Genomic DNA, 17,041 nt, shown 5'->3' with positions numbered 1-17,041 from the left:
CGATATCGGACTATAAGCACGCCCACTTTTTCGATATCGAAAATTTCAAAAACCGAAAAAATGCGATAATTCATTGTCAAAGGCGGCTAAAGCGATGAAACTTGGCAGATGGGTTGAAGTTATGACGCAGAATAGAAAATTAGTAAGATTTTGGACAATGGGCGTGGAACCGCCCACTTTTACAATAATGTAATTTAAAAGTTTTGCAAGCTGTAATTTGGCAGTCGTTGAAGATATCATGATGAAATTTGGCAAGAACGCTACTACTATTACTATATATGTGCTAAATAAAAATTAGCAAAATTGGATGAAGATCACGCCCCCTTTTTAAAAAAAAATTTTTTTAATTCAAATTTTAACAAAAAATTTAATATCTTTACTGCATATAAGTAAATTAAGTCAAAATTCAACTCCTGTAATGATATGATGCAACAAAATACAAAAATAAAAGAAAATTTCAAAATGGGTGTGGCTCCGCCCATTTTAATTTAGTTTGTCTAGAATACTTTTAATGCCATAAGTCGAACAAAAATTTACCAATCCTTCTCAAAATTGGCAGGGACATAGATTCTATGACGGTAACTGTTCTCTGTGAAAATGGGCGAAATCGGTGGAAGCCACGCCCAGTTTTTATACACAGTCCACCGTCTGTCCTTCCGCTCGGCCGTTAACACAATAACTTGAGCAAAAACCGATATATCTTTACTAAACTTAGCCCACCTACTTATCTGAACTCACTTTATCTTGGTATAAAAAATGGCCGAAATCCGACCATAACCACGCCCACTTTATCGATATCGAAAACTACGAAAAATGAAAAATGCCATAATTCTATACCAAATACGAAAAAAGGGATGAAACATGGTAACTGGATTGGTTTGTTGATGCAAAATATAACTTTGGAAAAAACTTTGTAAAAGGGTGTGACACCTACCATATTAAGTAGAAGAAAATGAAAAAGTTCTACAAGGCGAAATCAACAGCCCTTGGAATCTTGGCAGGAATACTGTTAGTGGTATTGCATATATAAATAAATTAGCAGTACCCGACAGATGATTTTCTGGATCACCTGGTCCACATTTTGGTCGATATCGCGAGAACACCTTCACATATACATCTAAGGGCCACTCGCTTTTAAAACCCTCATTAATACCTTTAATTTGATATCCATATCGTACAAACACATTCTAGAGTCACCCCTGGCCCACCCTAATGGCGATATCTCGAAAAGGCGTCCACCTATAGACCTAATGCCCACTCCCTCTTAAAATGCTCAGTAACACCTTTCGTTTGATACCCATATCGTACAAACATTCTAGAGTCACCTCTGGCCCACCCTAATGGCGATATCTCGAAAAGGCGTCCACCTATAGACCTAATGCCCACTCCCTCTTAAAATGCTCAGTAACACCTTTCGTTTGATACCCATATCGTACAAACATTCTAGAGTCACCCCTGGCCCACCCTATTGGCGATGTCTCGAAAAGGCCTCCACCTATAGACCTAATGCCCACTCCCTCTTAAAATGCTCAGTAACGCATTTCGTTTGATACCCATATCGTACAAACATTCTAGAGTCACCCCTGGCCCACCCTAATGGCGATATCTCGAAAAGGCGTCCACCTATAGACCTAATGCCCACTCCCTTTTAAAATGCTCAGTAACACCTTTCGTTTGATACCCATATCGTACAAACATTCTAGAGTCACCCTTGGTCCACCTTTATGGCGATATCTCGAAAAGGCGTCCACCTATAGAACTAAGGATTACTCCCTTTTAAAATACTCATTACAACCTTTCATTTGATACCCATATCGTACAAACACATTCTAGAGTCACCCTGGCCCACCCTAATGGCGATATCTCGAAAAGGCGTCCACCTATAGACCTATTGCCCACTCCCTCTTAAAATGCTCAGTAACACTTTTCGTTTGATACCCATATCGTAAAAACATTCTAGAGTCACCCCTGGCCCACACTAATGGCGATATCTCGAAAAGACGTCCACCTATAGACCTAATGCCCACTCCCTCTTAAAATGCTCAGTAACACCTTTCGTTTGATACCCATATCGTACAAACATTCTATAGTCACCCTTGGTCCACCTTTATGGCGATATCTCGAAAAGGCGTCCACCTATAGAACTAAGGATTACTCCCTTTTAAAATACTCATTACCACCTTTCATTTGATACACATATCGTACAAACACATTCTAGAGTCACCCCTGGCACACCCTAATGGCGACATTTCGAAAAGGCGTCCACCTATAGACCTATTGCCCACTCCCTCTTAAAATGCTCAGTAACACTTTTCGTTTGATACCCATATCGTAAAAACATTCTAGAGTCACCCCTGGCCCACACTAATGGCGATATCTCGAAAAGACGTCCACCTATAGACCTAATGCCCACTCCCTCTTAAAATGCTCAGTAACACCTTTCGTTTGATACCCATATCGTACAAACGCATTCTAGAGTCACCCCTGGCCCACCCTAATGACGATATCTCGAAAAGGCGTCCAATTATAGACCTAATGCCCACTCCCTCTTAAAATGCTCAGTAACACCTTTCGTTTGATACCCATATCGTACAAACATTCTAGAGTCACCCTTGGTCCACCTTTATGGCGATATCTCGAAAAGGCGTCCACCTATAGAACTAAGGATTACTCCCTTTTAAAATACTCATTACCATCTTTCATTTGATACCCATATCATACAAACACATTCTAGAGTCACCCCTGGCCCACCCTAATGGCGACATTTCGAAAAGGCGTCCACCTATAGACCTATTGCCCACTCCCTCTTAAAATGCTCAGTAACACTTTTCGTTTGATACCCATATCGTACAAACATTCTAGAGTCACCCCTGGCCCACCCTAATGGCAATATCTCGAAAAGGCGTCCACCTATAGACCTATTGCCCACTCCCTCTTAAAATGCTCAGTAACACTTTTCGTTTGATACCCATATCGTACAAACATTCTAGAGTCACCCCTGGTCCACCTTTATGGCGATATCACGAAACGGCGTCCACCTATGGAACTAAGGATCACTCCTTTTCAAAATACTCATTACCACCTTTCATTTGATACCCATATCGTACAAACACATTCTAGAGTCACCCCTGGTCCACCTTAATGGCGATATCTCGAAAAGGCGTCCACCGATAGACCTAAGGCCCAATCCCTCTTAAAATGCTCAGTAACACCTTTCATTTGATACCCATATCGTACAAACAAATTCTAGAGTCAGCCTTGGTCCACCTTTATGGCGATATCCCTAAATGGCGTCCATCCATAGAACTATGGCCTACTCTCTCTTAAAATACTCTTTAATACCTTCCATTTGATACACATGTCATACAACCACATTCCAGGGTTACCCTAGGTTCATTTTCCTACATGGTGATTTTCCTTATTTTGTCTCCATATCTCTCAACTGAGTATGTAATGTTCGGTTACACCCGAACTTAGCCTTCCTTACTTGTTCTAAACTTTATTATTCTTTCTCTTCCTCTACTTTCTTACTAGAATTGCGATTTCTCTGTTACACGTTTTAAATGCAATTCTTGTGTTCTAGTTTGCAACTTATCTGCTAAACTAACAGTACTGCCTGGTACATGATAGTTGGTACTTAAGTAGTTTATTTACATAATTTTCTGCTATAACAGATTAAATTTAATTGCGATAAGTAATCTAAAGTAAACAGACTGAACAAAGAAAGCATCCCGCAATGAGAAGCAGATTGTAAATAATAATGTAATCGTATAAGTAAATGGATGAAGGCATGGGTAATGCTACCTTAGAAAAAGCAAATATATGTACATGGAATAGAAGTAAATTATGGGGATTATTTTTTTTTGGCTTCTATATTTCTTTTGCTAATTCTATATGATTATTAAATAAATTTTTTAACAATTTTTTTTTGGGTTGAGATGGTCCATTGTAACTTATTTTGATTCATATGACTTTTGATTTAATCGATTAATTAAAATTGTTATCTGGCGGCAAACTAAAATGCAGATCTGCAAATTTTGTTTTCTTGCCGTATAAAAATCCGCTTTTCAGAGCGCAAAATCCTCTACCACAGCCGCAATTCTTCAGGGGTAGAAGAAAGAGTTGAAGTTTATCTACACTTCTGAAATTGCTGCGCAGAAAGCTAGTACTCCTAATTATACTCAGATGCAACTGAAATATGTGTCTAGTTTTTCCTCTACAAATGGTTTGTGTCCACTATTCACCGCACCCGATTCAGCTATAGGTTATACACTATGGCCAACGTCGGTGCGTCTCTCCGCTATTCGGTACAACCCGTTCAGTAGCTAGTTATTTAACCACTGCCGTTAGATGGTTCTTCTAAACATTATCTAAGTGATGATGAGCGTTTTTTTTTACGTAGACGTATATAAAAGAAAACACGGCTTTTGTGAAAATCTGTTCGAGTCAGCTATTCACAACTAGATCAAATAGTTTGAGTTTCAACAATGCAGCTCTGCAATGTTTCACAAATTTCGTCTCTAGAAAGCACCCTGGCAACGCACAAAGCATCTTTTTGTTAAAACTCCAATATAAAATACTACACTCAGAAAAAAAAATTACCTAAAATGAGGAAAATATTTCCTAAAAATTTAATTGAGGAAAATTTCAATTAAATGCATAATACCGTTTTCACATAGAAACTTAATCGAATAACAATTCTATTTAATGAAATAATTAAGTTTCCCTTTCCATACAGGGCCTTTTGCTTCATTAAGCGAACATCTGTCAGGAGCTCCAAAAAAAAATTTTTGTTTTTACAAAAAATAGTTAAAATGGAAACGGCTGCTTCTTAGCTATAAATACAATCAAAATAAAATGCATGAGGAACTATCCATAGATGTTGCAGCTAACCAAATAAGTGCCTATTTTCGAAAAAGCCATATTATCTTTTGCAGCATTCAATAAAGCAATAATGAGATAATTAAGAATTTGTATTTTGTATGGAAGATTGAGTTTAATTAGGGCTTTAATGTAGAAAACTTGACTAATTATTTCATAAAGCCTCTGTGTGAAATTGGCATAATATCAATTTCACGCAGAGGGTTAATGAAATAATTACATTAAATCCCATAGTAAATTAAAATCTTCCATACAAAATACAGATTCCGAATTATCTCATTTCTGCTTTATTGAATGCTTTGATGAAGTTAAAAATCGAGTACCTTTGCTTGATGAGTCTGATTTTATTAGCTGTGTTTTTTTTCTCATCTATATACGTTTACGCTTAAACTTTATATGGACTGCTAAGCGACAAACTTTAAATACACCTCTGAAATTGCTACGCATAAAATTAGTACTACTGAATTTCAATACGCATTATATTCAGATGTAACTGAAATATTTATCTATGTTTCCCCTCTGCACTAATTCTATGGGCGTCCTCTATGTTATACACAGAAATACAACAGAGGGTTGTGTCTCCGCTTTTCGGTACACCCTGTTGCTGTAGCTAGTTGTTTAACCACAGCCACTAGATGGGTCTCATAAGAATTATCTAAGCGAGGATAGGCGTTTTTTTTTCACGCGCAAATGAAACGTATACGCGTGTAAAAAAAAAATACGGCTATTGCTAATGTAACAAATAATAATCAAAAATTAATCATTATCAACCATTTACGAAAAATAGAAAAACACCAAAAAAATTAAAAACTTTATATCCACTGCATTTGCAGCAAAAGATAATCATATATATTAGCCGTGTTTTTTTACACGCGTATACGTTTCGTTTTCGCGTGAATAAAAAAACGCCTATTCTCGCTTAGATAATGCTTAGGAGACCCATCTAGTGGCTGTGGTTAAACAACTAGCTACAGCAACAGGGTGTACCGTAAAGCGGAAACACAACCCTCTGTTGTATTTCTGTGTATAACATATAGCTGAATCAGTTGTGATAAATAGTGGACGCGCATAGAATACAAAGTATTAGTGCAGAGGGTGAAACATAGACACATATTTCAGTTACATCTGAGTATAATGCGTATTGAAATTCAGTAGTACTAATTTAAATAAATAAAAAAATAAATGTAAGGCGCTATAACCTTCGGAGAGATCTAAGGCCGAGCTTCTCTTCCAATTTGCGTCGTGCTCCTCTTGATTTTCCCTACAAATTGGCCGGACGGGACCTACATGTTTTATGCCGACTCCGAACGGCATCTGCAAGGCAGATGAGTTTTCACTGAGAGCTTTTCATGGCAGAAATACACTCGGAGCGCTTGCCAGTCACTGCCGAGGGGCGACCCCGCTTAGAAAAAATTTCTTCTAATTGAAAAACCTTATTTCTAAAATTTTTTTTTTATGTTGCTTTGCCCGGGAGTTGAACCCAGGGCGTACGGTGTGATAGGCGGAGCACGCTACCATCACACCACGGTGGCCGCCGATATGTATTTAAATATTCAGGTTCGATTCGAGCTCAAGGCCCGAACAATAATTTTTTTCTAATTATAATTATTGTTATTTTTTTTTTAATTTTTCTAAATTTGAAAAATTGTATTTTGTTTTTAACTAGCCCGATAAAAACAAAAACAGGTGTATTTAAAGTTTTTCGCTTGGGAGTCCATATAAAGTTTAAGCGTAAACGTATATAGATGAGAAAAAAACACAGCTATTATTTCTAATTGCTGTTTTTATGTACGGGTCCCTTTTTCCATCTTATTTGGAATCAAAATCTATAAATAAAGTTTTGGTTGTAAAGATGGAGATTCGCGCTATTAGGGAGCTTTGGGCAATTTTGGTCGTAGTGCTTTTGTTTAGCTATATTTTATTAAAATAATTTGTTAAAAATAAACGATTGTGAGCACACAAAGAAATCTATTTGGCGTTAATTTGAATATTTGCACTGCATTACCGGCCGTTGCCACAACACGCCAGATGGCAGCGCAAGCTGTAAATTTTAATTGATTGATAGAACAGCTGATTTTTGTTGATATTTGATAAGAGACTTTTATATTGGTTGCGCAAGATGCGCACGGGTCCGGTTCGTATAGTAATATCTTTTTAAAAAATAGGCACATACTTGGTTAGTTGCGCATGGAAACAGAAAAGACTTGTATCCATTTTAAAAATTTTCCTAAAAGCATAATTTTTTTGAGGCTGCTGACAGATGTTCGTTTAATGAAGAAAGTGGCTCTGTGTGATAGGAAAACTTTATTTCATTGCACATAATTGTGATTCGATTAAGTTTCTATGTGAAATCGGTATAAGAATTTATAATTTTTTTTATAAAAGTTTTCATAGATTTGAGGGAAAGTTTTCTTAAATTAAGAATACTTGATTGAATATATCTCTCAATTCTCACATGTTCGAGTTAGCTCAGTGATAAAAGCAGTTGACTGTAAGGTTGAGCACATCGACTCGAAATCCACTGCTTTGACAATTTCACATTTAATTTTTTTTTATACACATTGTACATACATATATTCTACAGAAAATTTTTTCTATAACCAAAGAAAAAAAATTAGTTTTTTTAATAAAATGACTTCACGCAAAATCATGCCAATTTTTTCTCATTTTAATAGCGATTTTCCTCATTTTTAAGAATTTAATGCATGTCTTCACACAATCCTTAAAGATAATTTCCTATCTTCTATTTATAAATTTTTCGTAATTGAAGATAGTTTCTCAAATTTTCGTAAATCATCAATACATTGATTGTTTATGTCAATTAGTCTTAATAGACCTCGATGCTGCAGCCAAAAGAGAAGTGTTACAATATTTATGTATATACATATATATTGTTACGAATATTACCAACACTAAGGGGTACTGTCATCTCTAAGCCGATGCTAAGACTGACTTGTATGCACATCCATAAATCATTCATTATGTATCTACATAAACGAATCAATCATTATGTCTGTCTTGGCGGCCACCGTGGTGTGATGGTAGCGTGCTCCGCCTACCACACCGTATGCCCTGGGTTCGCACCCCGGGCAAAGCAACATCAAAATTTTAGAAATAAGGTTTTTCAATTAGAAGAACATTTTTCTAAGCGGGGTCGCCCCTCGGCAGTGTTTGGCAAGTGCTACGAGTGCATTTCTGCCATGAAAAGCTCTCAGTGAAAACTCATCTGCCTTTCAGATGCCGTTCGGAGTCGGCATAAAATATGTAGGTCCTGTCCGGCCACTTTGTAGGGAAAATCAAGAGGGGCACGACGCAAATTGGAAGAGAAGCTCGGCCTTAGATATCTCCGGAGGTTATCGCGCCTTGCATTTATATGTACGTACACGCAGCGGAGAAGCAACGCACAAACACATGCAGATATCTTATCTGAGATATGCAATTATAATTGTGGAAGTGCCGCTCACAAACACACGCGTATATGAGAGCTATATACGTAAATCTGTAGTTATAATCAAAGCAGACAACCAACTAGTAGATTCTAGAACAGAAGCGCCTAGAAGATGCAACGAGGAAATCAAAGAGTATAAAAGGCAGCAACAGTAGGGGCGCTAAAATCAGTTTAAATTAAGTACGCTATCTGTCGGGCAATAGTAGTGTTATTGAACTTTAATAAAGGCCATTTTGCATTATTGAAAAGTGGATTTATTTATTCAACAGTTTAGTGATTCGAACCTTAGTAGAAGATTTGAAATAAGTGGAATTGCAGTAAATTCCTTACAATTGGTGTCAGAAGAGGAATTGTTGAATAAATTCCCAAGACTTCGAATACAACTTGGACATGGCAAAGTTGAGTGAATTGACGATCCAGCAACTGAAGGAGGAGTTGGAAGTCCGTGGATTGGCTACTTTTGGCGATAAATCCCAGTTACAAAGACGACTAAGTGTAGCTATGGTATTTGAAGGAATCAATGCTGTCTTTCATTATGATAGCGACAAAACAACAACAAAAATGGAAGAAAAAAGAAACACCGCCGACAGTGACGAGCACAATATCTGCACAAACATCGACAATGGCATCTTAGCTGGAGTCACAGGAGGCACGCATTTCAGAAATGGCGTCGCAAATGTCATTCCAGTTGGAAGAACAGAAGACATATATGTCATCTCAACTGGAAGCGCAAGAGGCACGTATATCTGGAATGTCAACAAAAATTTCGGAACAGGTATCATCGCAGCTCTTTGTGAAACTGGAAGAGCAGGATGCAAAAATTTTACAACTCGAGGACAAAATTGATGCCGAGATAGAAGCGTTGAAAGGTCTTATGCAACAGTTACAACTAAATCGCCCAGCTGTTCCAGCGAGCAATCCGAAGATAAAAACTCCATCTTTTGACGGCTCTGTTCATTTCGAGGTATTCAAACTTCAATTTGAGAGTGAACAACCGTAATGCTGAAGATAAAGTTGCTGCACTGTTCGTGGCATTGAAAGGGCCTGCAGCTGAAATCTTACAGACAATTCCAGAGTACGAACGGAACAACTATGAAACATTGATGAGCGCTCTAGAGAGACGTTACGGAAGCGAGCATAGGAAACAGATATATCAAATTGAGTTGCAAAATCGTTACCAAAAGGCGAATAAGACTTTGCAGGAGTTTGTGTCGGATGTTGAAAGATTGACTCATCTCGCAAATGCAGACGCACCCGTGGAATACACCGAGAGGGTTAAAATTCAGAGCTTTATAAATGGAATACGGGATGCCGAAACGAATCGAGCTACATATGCGAACCCAAAGACAACATTTGCTAAACGGTATCCCATGCACTGACTCAGGAAACAACGTCACTTTTGAGTAAGACCGCATTCAAAGCTCATCGCGTGGAAGTGGAAAGGCTAGATTGGGTAGACGCAATCTTGGAAGCACTGAATGGATTACAACAAAAAAATGCTGGAGTTATGAAGTGTTTCAAGTGCGGTAACCCAAGTCACATTGCGCGTCATTGCATGGTAGTTCCAACTTGGCTGGTCGTAAACGCAAAGCTGGAGGAGATAGCAAGAGCGAGCCAAATGTGAAGATCGAGAACTTGCCCCAGCTATTGAATGTCGTGTGATACCTATCTCGCAAACTTGAAGGAAATCGAGCAGTCTTACTGTCAAAGGAAATGTGGATGGCAAGGAGCTTGTACTGACTGTAGATACGGGCGCATCTCATTCTTTAATCCGATCCGATTTGGTCAACAGGAAAGTAAAGCCATTACCTGGAGCAAGATTGCGTACGATTACTGGTGAGTATAACCAAGTCCAGGGAGAAGTGGTATGTGAAGTCTTAATTGGGGAGGTCATGGTTCTACACAAATTCGTTGTGGCAGAGATCGTTGATGAAGTCATATTGAAGGTGGATTTCTTATTTGACTATGACATCAGGGTCGATATGCAGAGAAGGATTATGCAGTATAAGAACAAGAATGTGCCACTGAACTTCAGTTTTGGGCAAGGGTTCAGCAATAAGCGAGTGCTGATGAAAGAGATTCGATAAAATCCACAAAAGTTAAAGGCAGTAGATCGGGCAAGGGTTGATGGAACGAATGCGCCAAACAAATCAAAACCGCAGGTACCTGCGAGAAAAACACTGGCACTGACAAACCATAATGGACGTACTGAAACGACTGAAAGAGTTTTCCAGAAAGAATGCAAGGGTGGTTTCAAGTAGGCGCGCACTCATGTTGTGAAACGTCAAGCCGGTACTGATGATGCAAAGTCAATCCATCAAGATGAAGCTCTGCGAAGTAGTTCTTCATTGGCCAAACAACAGAGTTCGAGGGAGCGATCAAGCATAATGAGAAGTAAGATGAAGCGCAGGTACGATGAGAACAATAATTCGGAAGGTTTCTTGGAGAGAGATTTGGTACTGATATACAACCCTCACCGGCGGAAAGGTGTTCCATCCAAATTTCGATGCAGTTGGGAAGGCCCGTACAAAGTTGTGAAGAAGATCAGTGATACCATCTACCGCATACAAACAATTGGGAAACCACGAAGTAGAAGAGTGGTACAATTGGAGATGCTAGCGGCGCTTAGATCGAGAGATTTGACTGATCGGGACGATCAGACTTAGGTGGAGGGCAGTGTTACGAATATTGGCAACACTAAGAGAGTGATTTGGATGCACGTCCATAAGTCAATCATTATGTATCTACATAAACGAATCAATCATTATTTCGGATGTCAGCAAAACAAGTAAAAGCAGAGAAAAGATTCAAGTACCTATGGATTCGAAATTCCACTATACTTCTAAAAAAGGTTGATAATGGTGATGTCTATGTTATAAGGTCTTTTCAGGATCTCAACAAAATAAATAATTAAATATATTTGTTGCCTATTAGCCTTATGTTTAATAACTTAAATAATAATATTGATCTTATAGCTGAAGAGCCCCCCATAACAACCATTAGAAGTATTTCTGATTTGAATACTCATTCGAATTCTTATCAATTTAAATCTGTTTATGCTGTACATCAAAATATACGTAGTTTGCGTCGTAATTTCGATCTATTGGCAACAAATCTTGATGCTTTCCTGAACCTACCTAGCTTTATTTTTGTATCAGAAATCTGGATATATTCTTTTGAGATTGATGAATATAATTTACCTAATTATAAATTCTAGGCAAGGGCTAATGATTCGTATCCAGCTGGCGGTGTAGGGGTTTTTGTTCATGATTCGTTTGAATGTAGCAAAATTGAACGACTTAGTCTCACTAGTGCTGACGCTTTAAAGGTTTCGTGCTGCATTTGCAAAATAAACTTTGTATTTGTCTGTATTTATAAACTTCACTCGCAACCTGCTCAATTATTTATCGATGAGTTCCATTCATTATTAAGTAGTGTATCAACGACGAATTTTGTAATTTTGGGCGATTTTAATTTGGATTTATTAAGTACAAGCCCTGTACTTAATTATTATAACATGGTATTGTCAGATCATGGGTTATATTCACTTATAAACGAAGCTACTAGAACAGTAGCAGGTACGTGTCTTGATCACGTACTGTGCCGCTTCTTTGGTTCTTCTTGGTCTGCCTGTTCCGCTATTAACTCGGACCTGGGTATCACGGATCACTGTATGAGTGGTATTCTCTTTAAAAACACAATGGTTGAGAAAGACGTTAGAAAAAGAAATAGGCATGTTGTGGAAAAAATTAATTTTGATCAACTAAATATTGAACTTTGCTTAAATATTTGGAGCAATGTATACGCCGAAGAAAATGTATCAAGGGCATACGGCTTGTTTTTAGATAATTTAATGCAATGCATTAACTCCTCAACATACTGCGTTAACAAAAAAGCATCAGAAATCAGACTCAAACCGTGGATAAATAAATGCCTTTTGAATAGAATTAGGTTCAAAAATAAATTTAAAAAAAAGTGCAACAAACATCCATATGACAACAATTCGAATACTCATTTTAAGCAATTATGCAAACGAATCAATGGAGAAATTCGTAAATGTCGGGACGATTATTATAATAAGTTAGTCAATAAATCCAAAGGTAAAGCGTCAATAAATCCAAAGAAGCGTGGAAAGTAATAAATAGGATTATTGATAAAAACACAAAAAGGCAAGATTCTCAATTTGTTTTACAAAAAGAAGGCGTTGATATTTCTGTTCCCATAGAAATAGCTAATGATTTTAATGAATACTTTACTTCAATTGTGAAGTCAAACTTTCCGCCAAATGTGACACCCCCTTGCGATTGTTGCTCTGATTTTGGAGTAGCTAAATATTCTTTCAGAAGCAACAGCTTCTTTTTTGAGCCAATCTCAGGATCGGAAATTTTAACTGCAATCAAATCTTTGAAAAATATTAATTCTTCCGGTCATGATGGAATCTCTAACGTTATGTTAAAGAAAATCTCATACAATATTGTTGATGTTTTAAAACATATCTTTAACTTGAGTGTTACAACTGAGATTTTCCCAGAACAATTAAAATTAGGAATTGTAATACCGATTCTCAAAAAAGGTAATAAAAAAGATATGGCTAACTATAGGCCGATTTCACTTTTGTCATCAATTACTAAAATTTTTGAAAAAATTGTAAAAGTAAGGATGTTATCCTACTTTGAAAAAATAAATTTTCTTAGTCCTTTGCAATTTGGTTTCAGGGATGGTCCTCCTACGGAAGATGCTCTTTTGGACTTCTGTTCAACTGTATACAAGGGTATTGATTCAAAAAAAGATTGTGCTGGGCTTTTTGTGGACATTACAAAAACATTCGATATGGTTGATCATGGCCGTCTTTTAAATAAGCTTTATAATTTGGGAATTCGTGGCTTGTTATACAATTGGTTTGTTTCTTATTTACGAAATCGAACCCAAAGAATGAAAATAGACAACACTCTTAGTGAGACCAAAGTCATAAACTCTGGTGTACCACAAGGATCGGTTCTGGGTCCCATATTATTCTTTATCTATGTGAACTCACTATTTATTCAACCTTTTGAGGGCAAAGTCGAAGCATTTGCGGTTGACCTAGGAATTGCATATAACTCAACGGATCCTTTAAATTTGATAGCGGATCTGAACCACGATATACACATACTTCGGTCATGGTTTGCGGAACATAAACTGGTTGTCAGCAATAAAACCAAATTAATTTGCTTTAGTGCAAAACTTCAATAAGCACAATATCTTAATATAACTTTTCACAGTGCAATATGCAAACGTAATATCCCATATAGTAACAAGTGCTCCAACCACCGTTATGAGTATTCTTTTCAAGATAATACAGCATGTGACTCTAACTGCTTTGAAATTGAAAAAGTGAATAGCTTCAAATAACTAGGAGTCAAAATTGATCGTAATCTATACTGGAATGAGCAAATCGCAACTGTAAGAAAATACTTACTTTCAACCAATCGTATACTTTACCGTCTCAGAAAATACGTTCCAAACCATACACTGAAAACAGTTTATTATAGTATTGTAACGAATTTGCTTGCAAATCCTCTTATTTGCAATCCTCTGCTAAGTTCGAATCACTAAACTGTTGAATAAATAACTCCAATATTGAATAATGGAAAAATGGCCTTTATTAAAGTACTTCACAATAACACTTATACTTTGCTACTCGCTGGCTTAATAACCAAACTGATTGATAGCTCAACTCAAACTGAATTACTTCTTACTCGCCTGCCCCGCTTTTATAGTTTACACTGCATACTTCTAGGCTCTTCCATTTCCAGAACTTACCAACTATATTCGTGTGTGTATAGTTCTCATATAGTTTCTACTTGTTTACAATTGTCTACTTTTTAGCGCTTATCAGATGTACATATGTGAGTTTGTAGTTTACAGTCTCCCGCACACACATAAGCGTATAAGTAAATTCATCTGTGTGTGACATCTCATCTCTCGCTGCCTTGTATGTAAATGTTGCTCGTCGGAATGTGTACATATGTGTAGACGCAATTATTGATTCGTTTATGTAGATACATAATGATTGAATTATTGATGTGAATTCACGTCACTGCTTAGCATCGGCCTGGAGATGGCAGCACTCCTCAGTTTTGCTAATATTCGTAACACTGCCCTCCACCTAAGTCTGATCGTCCCGATCAGACAAATCTCCCAATCTAAACGCCGCTAGCATCTCCAAATGTACCACCCTTCTAATCCGTGGTTTCCCAGTGGTTTGTATGCGGTAGATGGTATCACTGATCTTCTTCACAACTTTGTACGGGCCTTCCCGACTGCACCGAAATTGGGCTGGAACACCTTTCCGCCGGTGAGGGTTGTTTAACAGTACCAAATCTCCATTCCGGAAACCTTCCGAATTATTTTCCCTGTCGTACCTGTGTTCCATCTTACTACTCATTATTCTGGATCGTTCTCTCGCACTCTGTTGCTTGGCCAATGAAGAACTACTTTGTAGAGCTTGTTCTTGACGGATTGGCTTCACATACTCAGTATCGTTCCGACGTTTCCCAACAAAAGTGCGCGCTGGCTTGAAACCATCCTTGCATTCTTTCTGAAAAATTCTTTCAGTCATTTTAGTGCGTCCATTAGGGTTTGTTGATGCCGGTCTTTTCCTCGCAGGTACTTTTAATTTCGCTTTATTTGGCACATTCGATCCATCAACCTTTGCTCGATCTACTTTCCTTGACTTTCGTGGTCTCTGTCGAATCTCCTCCACCAGCACTCGCTTACTGCTGAACCCTTTCTCTAAACTGAAGTTAAGTGGCACATCTTGGTTCTCATAATGCATCACCCTTCTCTGCATATCGATCTTGATGTCATGGTCAACCAAGAAATCCACTCCCAATATAACTTCATCAACAATCTCCGCCACAACAAATTTGTGCAAAACCATGACCTTCCCAATCAATACTTCACATATCACTTCTCCCTAAACTTGGTTATACTCGCCAGTGACCGTACGCAACTTTGCTCCAGGTAACGGTTTTACTCTCCTGTTGACCAAGTCAGATCAGATCAAGGAATGAGATGCGCCCGTATCTACAGTCAGTATTCGTTCGTTGCCATCCACATTCCCTCTGGCCGTAAGACTGCTCGATTTTCTACCAATTTGCGACACAGATATCACAGGGCATTCAATAGCTGGATCTAGCTCTCTACCTCTTACTCGCTCTTGCTCATCTCCTCCAGCTTTGCCCACCCACATTGTTGGAACTATTAAGGCCAAGATCGCAATGACGTGCAATGTGACCGGACTTCCCGCATTTGAAGCATTTGATAACTTTTTCACTTCGCTCTTGCGATCCTTTCAGTGCCTCCAATATTGCGTCTACCCACTCTGGCCTTTCTACTTCCACACGGTGAGCTTTGTATGCTGGTTTACTCAATAATGACGCCGTTTCCTGAGTCAATGCATGGGATACCGTTTCAGAAAATGTTTGCTTTGGGTTCGCGTATGTAGCCCGCTTCGTTTCCACATCTCAGTTTCATTCAAAATTAGAATATGGAATAAGTTGCTGGGGTGGTGCTCACTCCAATAAAATAAATCAATTAACTGTACTGCAAAAATATGCAGTAAGAAAAATTTTTAATTGTTCACGTCGGACTCACTCCTTTGACTTATTTAGAAGATTAAATATATTCCCAGTTCGGCATTTGTTCTATTACAAAGTTTTAAAAATTTTTTACATGAGAGGTGGCTATTTTCAATATCCAACACGAGGAATGTACAGCCTGCGTAGTAACCATAGCACACTTGTTTCTTTGCCAGTTTTTCGAACAACATTTTAATTAAACTTTTTAATTCCCTTCCAGAAAACATACGAGGCATTAGATCCAGATCTGTGTTTTAAAAAAAAATAAAAACTTGGCTTCTTGAGTTTGATACCAACCAGATAGAAATTTTGATGCACTACGTTGTATAATATAGTCTTTAATTTTATATATGCATTGTATAGTTTTGAATTTTCTTTTTGCTGTTTTCTTATGAGGAATTCTGTAAACTTAGCTTTTGTATTCTTTTTTCAAATTGTTTCATGACTTAATTTAGTCAATTTATTTTTGAAATATCTTATTCTCATTTTAAATAAATTTTTTTATATATATCTTGTATTCTTTTTTTTGTTCACCCCACTACTACTATTTATACAATGGAATTTGTTAAAACATGATGTGACATACAACACTATTTTTATTATATAAAATAAAGATGTCACTAACTATTCTCTAAGTAATGATATTGTAGACATGTAAAATTAAGCTATCGAATATGTACATACGCTTATGAGAATAATGAAATAAATAATAATCTAATCTAATCTAATCTTATGCCGGCAACCCACAAACACATGCAGATATCTTATCTGAGATATGCAATTATAATTGAGGAATTGGCGCTCACAAATACACACGGATATGAGAGCTACACACGTAAATCTGTAGTTATAATTATAGCAGATAACCAACTAGTAGATTCTAGAACAGAAGCGCCTAGAAGATGCAACGAGGAAATCAAAGAGTATAAAAGGCAGCAACAGTAGAGGCGCTACATTCAATTTGAATTAAGTACGCTATCTGTCGGGCAATAGTAGTGTTATTGTACTTTAATAAAAGCCAGTTTGCATTATTGAAAAGTGGAGTTATTTATTCAACAATTTAGTGATTCGAACCTTAGTAGAAGATTTG

At 37.4% G+C, this 17,041-nt stretch overlaps 1 protein-coding gene across 1 annotated transcript in view; it reads right to left on the bottom strand.

The window, feature by feature from the left end:
- Window positions 1-17,041, bottom strand: part of Dh31-R (Diuretic hormone 31 Receptor) — a 460,651-nt gene that overhangs the window by 237,882 nt on the left and 205,728 nt on the right. The gene's annotated exons all lie outside the window — the stretch shown is intronic.

This window comes from Eurosta solidaginis, chromosome 3 (assembly GCF_040869045.1).
Source record: "Eurosta solidaginis isolate ZX-2024a chromosome 3, ASM4086904v1, whole genome shotgun sequence".
NCBI lineage: Eukaryota > Metazoa > Arthropoda > Insecta > Diptera > Tephritidae > Eurosta > Eurosta solidaginis.
Note: the sequence above shows the minus strand (reverse complement) of the source record. Positions and strands in the feature narration are given on the sequence as shown.